The sequence below is a fragment of the Chenopodium album genome, chromosome 10 (assembly GCF_948465745.1).
Source record: "Chenopodium album chromosome 10, dcCheAlbu1.1, whole genome shotgun sequence".
NCBI lineage: Eukaryota > Viridiplantae > Streptophyta > Magnoliopsida > Caryophyllales > Amaranthaceae > Chenopodium > Chenopodium album.
In genome coordinates, this window is record NC_137843.1 from 39,815,645 (window position 1) to 39,825,000 (window position 9,356).

A 9,356-nucleotide genomic window follows, 5' to 3' on the forward strand; every position below is an offset into this window, starting at 1 on the left:
GTTTTCCCTTGTTTGCAAATCCTCTAGGATTCTCATATTGGGAATTATGAATAGCCATCTCTTCGACAACATTGCTCGATATATTCTCATCCAAATTCATAAATCTCCCATTAGCTGCAGATTCCTAAATCATTCTTGAATTATATCCAAGCCCGTTGTAGAAATCTTGGATTATCTAGCACTGTGTTAGCCCATGATGGGGACATTCTCTTTGCAAATCCTTAAATCTTTCTGAAGCTTCATATAAGCTTTCATCAACTTCTTGGGCAAAATTTAGGATCGAACTTTTTAACAAAGCTGTCCTCTCTGTAGGGTAATATTTATTATAGAAATTCAAAGCAAGAGTAATCCAGTCAGTAATACCAAGGGCGGTTCTATTCAATCCATTATACCATAATTTAGCTTTACCACATAAACACTAGGAAACGTATATTAGTAATAAAAATAGCTCCACAGAGCTCAAATAAGCACAAATATGACCGTGGGATGGGGAATAAAAATATATATAAAATAGACTCATCAGCGCTCAACGGAACTACACAACACCGGAAAAGGAAATTTTGTCTATTGTTCATGCATTTGAGAAGTTCCGTTGTTACTTGTTGGGTTCTAAGACCATTGTCTTCAAGAATCATGCGGCTCTCAAATAACTTTTTGCCAAAAAGGAATCCAAGCCTAGGTTAATCCGTTGGGTGCTTGAACTTCAATCTTTTGATATAGAGATTAGAGACAAGAAATTAAAGGAGCAGAAAATGTTGTGGCGGACCATCTTTCTCTCCTTGAAGATTCCCAAATCCATGATGATGGTTCTCCAATTGAGGATAGAATGCTTGATGACTTCTTGTATGCCATTGATGTGAAGGAGCTCCCATGGTTTGCCAATTTAGTCAATTTTCTTGCATGTGGGGAATTACCACGTTCATTCTCCAAGAACCAAAGAAAGAAGCTCAAGAGAGAGGCTAGGCACTATTTTTAGGATGATCCCATCTTGTACAAATGAGGGGTTGATGGCTTGCTAAGGAGTTGTGTTCCAAATGAAAAGGTGCCAAATGTTTTGAAGATGTGCCATTCGGATCCTAGTGGTGGTCATATGGGTGTTTCTAAAACTGCTACTAAGATTCTTCAAATTGGTTTATGGTGGCCACATCTCTTCAAGGATACGTGGGGCTTTGTCAAGTCATGTGATCGATGTCAACGAACCGGGAACATCTCAAAGCGAAATGAGATGCCTCAACAACCTATCCTTGAGTTGGAAGTATTTGATGTGTGGGGAATTGATTTCATGGGACCATTTTCTTCTTCTTTTGGGAATCAATACATTCTTGTGGCGGTGGATTATGTGTCGAAATGGGTTGAGGCAATTGCCTCCCCAACAAATAACCACAAGGTGGTGATGAAATTGTTTAAGGAGATCATTTTCCCAAGATTTGGGGTTCCTAAAACTGTGATAAGCGACAATGGTTCGCATTTTGTGCACAATGCCTTTTAAAAGATGTTGAAAAAGCATGGAGTTCATCAACATTTTGGCCTTCCTTATCATCCTCAAACTAGTGGACAAGTTGAGGTTTCCAATCGTCAAATCAAGTTAATTCTTGACAAAACGGTTGCTACAAATAGGAAAGATTGGTCGGACAAGCTTGATGATGCTTTGTGGGCATATCGAATGGCTTTTAAGACTCCTGTCGACACCACTCCTTATAGTCTTGTCTATGGAAAATCATGCCATTTTCTGGTGGAACTTGAGCACCGTGCTCTTTGGGCGATCAAAAAAATCAATTTTGATTTAGCAAGTGTGGGAGTGCAAAGGTGGTTGGATCTTCATGAGCTATAGTAGCTTAGACTTGATGCATATGATTGTGCTAGCACCTACAAGGATCGTTCTAAGGAAGCTCATGACAAGCTTATTGAGAAGAAGGAGTTTTGTGTTGGTGACAAGGTCCTCCTCTACAATTCCAAGATGAAGTTATTCCCCGGGAAACTCATGTCTAGATGGAGTTGTCCTTTCTTGGTGCAAGGTGTTTTTCCTAATGGTGTCGTGGAAATTTCTATGTTGTATTCATCATCTTCTTTCAATGTCAATTGTCATCAGCTTAAGAAATATTTTGATGGTGCTTTTGTTGGCCTAGTTCACAAAATGATTCTTCACAAACCACCTTAATAGGTGGTAGACGTCGAGCTAACGACGTTAAACAAAACCGCTTACGGGAGGCAACCTGGATTCTCACCTCTTTTCTTTGTTCCTTTCTTTCTTTTATTTTTCTTTGTTTGTCTTTGTCTTTACTATTTTTTCATGTGTTGATTTGTTTGTAGGTTAAATTCCATCGTTAAGTGAGCAATTAGGGTGAGAAATGAGGAAGATAGTTAAGTGGAAATGGTTGTCTTTGTGAGTAGCAAGGGAGTAGACTCTCCAAGGCCATGGAGCGGCCGCGAGAATTTTAAAGCCTTAATGAATAAATCAAGGCAAATTGATGTCGCGGGTGTGCCGCGGTCTCTCCGCGGGCGTGGGTGTTAGACGAGCGGCCGCGGAATTCCAACAGGTAAAAACTTCCAATTTTAGCAGTTTCATGCCGCGGGCGTTCCGCGGTCCTACCGCGGGCGCGGGGTTCCTGGAGCGGGCGCGGGGTGATGGCTGCGATTCTAAAGCCCGATTTTCTCTTTTTCTCTCTCCTCTTATTTCACTCATATTTCCCAATTCACTCCTCTTTCTATCTCTTCCTCCTCTCAAACCCTAACCCCCAAATCAATCTTTCATCATTTTTGCTTAAATTTCTCTCAAAATCTGCAAAAATGAATCACTTTTCTCATTACTCATCAAGTTTACTTTAAATTTCTCGCAAATTTTCGGCAAATTTCATCTTTATTGAACTTTTAGAGGCTCCATCAAGGGTGAGTACGGGATTGGTCTTTGTGTTTAATTTGAAACTTCAACTTTTGTATAATCCTAATCCTTGTTTCAGTTTTGTTAATTTCTATTGATTTTTATGCAATGATTTTAGTTTGCCTTGGTTGAATGTTATTTTTATGAATTTGGGTGTTATTCTTGTAATTTTGGTGTTATATGAGTTTAATTTGATTATTGTTGTTATTGATTGTTTCTATTGGTGGTTGTTGTTTAGATTTTTGTCATTGTTTTATTTGGAACAGGTAATTGTAGTTTATGGTGATTTGTGAAGGAGTATTGTGGAGTATTTGTGGTAGTGTTGGTGTTATTCTTGGTGGATTTGATTTGTTCTTGGTGGATTTGTTTGTGTTGTGATTTGGTGTTGTGCAAGTTGTTAATCATGAATTTGATAAGAAGGAAGAAGAGTAGTAAGCAATACCCTCACCAAACCGCCGGCCAATCTTCCCAAGGCCAATCCTCTCAACCTCAAGAAAGTGCTCCACCTCCACCTCTTCCCCCACTCAAATTCTATAACCGTTATAAACACACTCCCATCTACAACAAAATGAAAGAGCGAAATTTAAACCAACCCGCCACTATCATAAGCCCAACATGATAAAACTTGGGATTAATTCCGATCTTAAGATTATTTTCCACAATCTTCGTTTGGAAACGTTCGTTGATGTTTGTCATCGAACTTACCTCGAACCATCTACCGAATTCTTCTCCTCTGAGGTTAATAGGGTGGGAGATTATGACTACCAAATCTCCTTCCAATTATTCAATGTCAAGCACACAATGAGCCTTCATGACTTTAATGTTACCCTTGGTTTGAATCCAAATGCCGATATCCTAGAACCCCTCTATTCTAACCCAAATGGATATAATGAGGTTGCTTGGTGGAGGAATATTTCTTCTTTACGGGAATTTAACTCCAAGAATTTCATTGCAAGTGAAATTATTCACTCGGCTCTTAGGATTTTGCATAGGATCCTCGGGCATGCAATCTTCAACAAGCAAGATCTTGGGAAGCTTTCGAGGGAAGAAATTTTGTGTCTTTGGATGGAGACCAAGGAGGAATATGGGTCAAGGGTGAATCTTGGGTATATTTTCATGTAATGTTGCAAGTCTATCATCAACGGAACAAAGACCAGAGAGATTCACTGTGGGGCTATGATCACCAGGTTGGTCAAGCATTTTGAGCAAGACGACTTTCTAAGGTCTTACACTCCAGTTGGGGGTAGTGAGGATTTTTTCTTAGACTTGAAGCAACTTCGTACCTTGGGCTTCATTACCTGCACCCAAAATCCGGATATTTACTCTTGGCTTGTACGGAAGAAGCGTCATTGTTTACTTCCAAACCCGGATTCTACCTCAATCATTCTGGCGACTCAAAATGTTTGGATAATTCCCAAGGATAATGGCCGAGTTGAGGTCCCTATAGAGGTGGATGGAGAGGATGATGATGGTGGGCATAATGATGATGAGAATGATGACGATGATGATGAACAACAACAACAACAACAAGGAAGAAGAAGACGACAACAACAACAACAACAAGGGTACCAACAACCCGATTACCAACATGACTTGGAGGCCATGCAAGCTCAAATGGAAAGCATGCAACTTAGCATCCAAGGTATGTTTGCCTCCCATCAACACCTTTCCTTTCAAACTAACGCCTGTATGATGTTAGTGTGCGTAGAGGGGAGGTCATTCCTCCAGTTAACTATCCTTATGTGCCGGCCCAACAAGGGCCCGTGCCATCTTGGGGAGGTGACAACCAACCTACGTACCCCTTTTGGTCGGGTGTCTCGGACACCAATGAGCCAAGGCGTGAGTTCCCAGTCCGGTCATTATGACTACCGGGTTTCGGGTCGGAGTGATTATAGGGGTGACCCTAACTACCCCTGCATTGATCCCTCTCACCCTTTGCCTTTAGTGCAACCCGAGCCATTCGACTAGCTGTCCACATCCCAACTAGACCTCTTTAAGGGTCATTATAGGTGGCTCCCCGATTACACTGGAGGTTGGGATCCCCACGTCCCCCCTTCGGGCTTTTCATATGATAGTTGGAATGGGGATAATGGTGGTGCCGACCCTAGTGGCCAATAGTTTCCCTCTTTGTTTGTTTGTTTTCCCCTTTTGGTTCCTCTCCTTTGTTTTATTTGCATGTGAGCATCGAGGTCGATGCCCTTATCTTGTATGTGGGGGGGTGTTTGAGTTAAAAAGGAGTATTTTGGGAAAGTGTGGGGGAATGCACCAAGGACTCATGGGAACTATATAGGATTGGTATTTTGGTCTTGTTGGTGGGATTTCATGATTGATGTTTGGCAACTTGTTTTGTTTTGTTGTTGTTAATGCTGTCTTACATGATGATGATGATGATGTTTGGAATCAATACAAGCTTGATGATGATGGTTTTCTAGTTCGTGTATATAGTTCATGTATAGTTTTCTTTTGATGATTTCATTTTGAATTTACTAACTTTCTTTTGTGTAGATATTTCTCTTCTCCTTTCTTTTTGTCTCACGTTCTATGTCCTTTGTTAGAGCATTTGACACATGGAATTTGGTGAGAATTACTTGTTGTCACGCTTGTTCTTTTAACTCGGGATCGCGTGGTGAGACCTTTTTATTTTTCTTCTCTCTTTTACTTTTCTTTATGTGTGTATAGTTTAGGATTAGTATAGGAATAGTTGATTGTTCGAGGATGCTTGCTTTGTAACACCATAGAGTGTTTGGGGTCATTGGCGATGTTTCCGAATGACCGCTTGTATGTCGATTGGGTTTTACTTGTCTTACATGCATTTTCTCGCCTTTCTTTCTCTTTTCCTTTTTACTTTCAATTTTTTTTTAAAAAAAAATGAAAACAAAAAACATAACAAAAACAAAACAAAAAACAAAAAACAAAAAAAATAAAAATGAAAAAGACAAAAAGATTTTGAGGCATTGTTTTTGTTCCTTTTGTTGTTTTGCCTTTGAATTTGGACATAATCCATCCGAGCTTTTTCTTTTGAATGAATAATTTCCTATGTCGTATAGGTGTGCATGTTTTAAGAGTATCTTTGGTTAATTCTAAGATAGGGTACGCTAAGGTAGCGGTTTAGACATTTTGGGACCTTGAAGTCGGATTCTAATTGTTTGTGGTAAGAAGGAGTTGCTCCCTATAGTGGATTTGAATCTAATAGTGAGTTTTTGCTACAACCATGTGAGGTTTTTGGGACCTTGACTATTGTTTGCCTTATCTAGAATTTGACTCTCATCTCCCGAAATCGCGACCAAGCCATTTAGGAAGGACAAAGGCATCTTTTCGGGGTGGTGATTTTTACTTTTCTAGGATAGTTTTCTTTTCTTTCTTTTGGGTTTACATTTTCCTTCTTGTTAACCATTTGAGCCATATACCTTTCTTTTCAAGCCACATCTTTAGCTTTTGAGCCTTTGTTTCATTCTTGTCCCCATCTTCGATTTTTAGGAAGCATTTGGTCTTTATTGTTGGAGTATTTGGTGGATGAGATTGATTGTTTGGTTCGTATAATGTAAACAAGTTTGTGTTGTAAATATCTTGTGAATAAAAGGCAATTCTTATGTTGAAAAAGCCGTCCATAATAAAAAGAGGCGAGGGTAATGCAATAATGTGAAAAATAAATGAAAAAAATGCAAAGCAACTCCAAATGCTTTGGCAAAAATTGAATAAATGAGATTTGAAAAAGTCCATAAATATTTTGTTGTAAGCCTTTTTGTCCCTATTTTGAGCATTGGGGACAATGCCATGTTTAAGTTTGCGGGGAAGCGTTCTTACGCTTTTTTATATATATTTGTGATTTTTGTTGTTAATAAGCTTGGGGGTGTTGGTGTTTTAGTTTGGTGATTACTTGGTTTTGGTGTTGAGATTTGGCCAATCTTTACTTCACAATTTAGGTATACCACCAAATTTTAAATTTTAGCCTACCTTCACCCATTTTTCCCTTGCATTACAACCCTTTCCAAGACCTTTTAACCGTTTTGGTTGAGTCACAAGTCGGTGGAGGGAGATGTGAGTCAAGCCTATGGAGCGGTGTGCAAAGTCAAGATGTCGAGTAGCCCTAAAATCTCTTCTTTTCCGATTCCTTCGAGGAATCATTTAGATGCTCACTAAAGGAGGATTTGAAACTAGTAGGGGGAACGGGGTAAGATTGTTTGGGATAAAAGTGAATTGTGTCTCATTAGTTCTTTATGCTTAGCATATCTTATGTTTCAATCAACCTTGGATATCTTGGAACGTGCATACCTTTATTGTGTAGAAAGTTGTTTATTCACTTGCATTTGATCATTTGTATAAGTCCATTTCAAAGGCTATTTGTTTGAATTTTTCCTTTTTGATTTTTTTTTAATGATTTTCCTAATTTTTTACCCTTAAGAGTTATGGGTTAATCTCTTTAAGAAACCCTTACGAGACCTTACTCGTCCTCACTGGCGACTTTAGGGTTTTAAGGGCTAGTTGTAGCTAAAAACAATCGTGATTCCTACAAAAGTGAGTTTTAGTGTATGTTCCCATCTCTCGTTTATTTTCCTTATTTAAATAAGCCCCTCATTTTCCTTGTTAGGTTTTGTTTTTGCTCGAGGACGAGCAAAAGTCTAGCTTGGGGGAAATTGATGAGTGACATCATTTTTACCCTATTTTCATAACTTTCCTTGCTTGGTTTGGTCTTTTCTCCTTTAGTTTCTTTCTTTTTCCTCTCTTACTTCATGTTTTTCTTTTCTTTATGTGGATTTTCTTTTGTTTATCTTTTACTTGGCTCTTTTTCTCTCCTATTTCCTTTCTTTGATTACTTTGTAGGTGTTTAAAGGGGTTGGCTTTAGAATGGGATCAACAAGAGCTATAAGGACAAATCAAAGGAAGAAGCAAGGCCCTTGGAGAGAGTTTGGAGAGGGCGCGCTGCCTTTCCAGAAGACGCGGGCGCGGGCTACATTGCCCGCGGGTGCGGATAATGTGCACTTTATGAAGATTTGAGGCAGGAACATCCCACGGTCGTGCCGCGGGCTAGCCGTGGGCGCGGCACAAATGGAGAGAGCGCAACTTAAAGGAGAGACCGCGGACCCCTGAAGCAGCTTGGGAGTAGGGGATTTGCCGCGCCATTTCCGCGGGCGAGAGCTACAGTGGCCGCGGGCGCAGCACTTGCCCAGACAGCCCGCGGAGTTTGTTACATCCTCCATACCCATTTTTCCACGACCGCGGGAATAAAAGGAGAGGGCGCAGACGACTTGTTTTTCTCCTTCGTATATATATACTCTTGTTTTTCCTTTTGAAGACAACTTTTAGATAATATCATTTTCTTAGTTTTTAGAGAGAGAAACTAGAGAGAAGTTAGGGAGAAGTAGAGATAGTAGTTCTTGGATTAAATTTGTATTACAACATTGCTTCATCTAAGCTTGGATTTCATCTTCATTCAGTGATAATTAGTGAGATTTCTTTCCTTTAATTCCTCTCTATTGCTTGATTTTACTTTTGATTCATGTATGATTGTTTGATTGTTGATCTTTGGTTTAAAAGTTTGATTGATTGAATTTCTACTTGTTTAAGCTTGATAGGATGAAGTTTGTGATTCAATTTGCTTTGTTCATCAATCTTATTATGTCTAGTGAGTAGATTAGTTGCTAGGGAGAAGGGGAAGCATGCTTGATTGGTGATCATTGCTAGTTGTTGATTCTTGATTGATAGAAATTTTGCAATGAAATTGGTTAATATAGTTGTGTATGTGATTGATTTGAATAGAAGTGATCAACCTTGGTGATTAATCTAGATTGCATTGTAATTTCCAATGACATGAACCCTTGATTTGGAATTGCTTTAATTGATTGAATTTGATTTTGATTTTCCTTGTTAGTCATTCATAGTGAACCCTAGCTTGACTTATAAGAGATAGCTCTTGAATCCTATTGATTGCTGATATGTCCATTTTATATAGTGTTTTACCCCCATCCCTTGGTCATAATTGGTAGTGTTTTTGGCTCTTTAGAGCCACTTTTATTACTAATTGGTGTTTTCTAGTGTTTTCGTAGTTTTGGTTGACTTTTGTAGGGATTTGCACCTTTGGAGCATTTTCCCGGGATTTTTATGGAGCAACTACGAGCACTGGAGGAGCACGACCAGTTTTCATAGCCCAGGGCCGGTTAGAGTCATCGAACCGGTGATTAGGGGCTTGGTGCATGTGATACCGAGGCATTTGGACCAAGTATTCAAGACCCAAAGAGGAAATCCGGATTGGGCCGAAGAATCGGAGCCCAATCGAGAAGTCCAGGTTGCAAAGGTTGCGGCCCGGCCAAAATAGGCTTCGCCCGAAGGCGCGCTTGGCCGGGCGGGGCGAAAGAAGGTTAAATCAACTCTCCACCCTATCTTGCGCCCGGCCGGGCGCGAGAGACGCCCATGATGGAAAAAAGGCGGGCTCGATCGGGCACATGTTTCTGAGGAGCTGACTTCGGCGATTTTTGTTAGT

At 39.9% G+C, this 9,356-nt stretch overlaps 1 pseudogene; it reads left to right on the forward strand.

Moving 5' to 3' along the window:
- Positions 1-193: 193 nt before the first annotated feature.
- Positions 194-289, forward strand: LOC145565834 (small nucleolar RNA R71; annotated as a pseudogene).
- Positions 290-9,356: the final 9,067 nt, after the last annotated feature.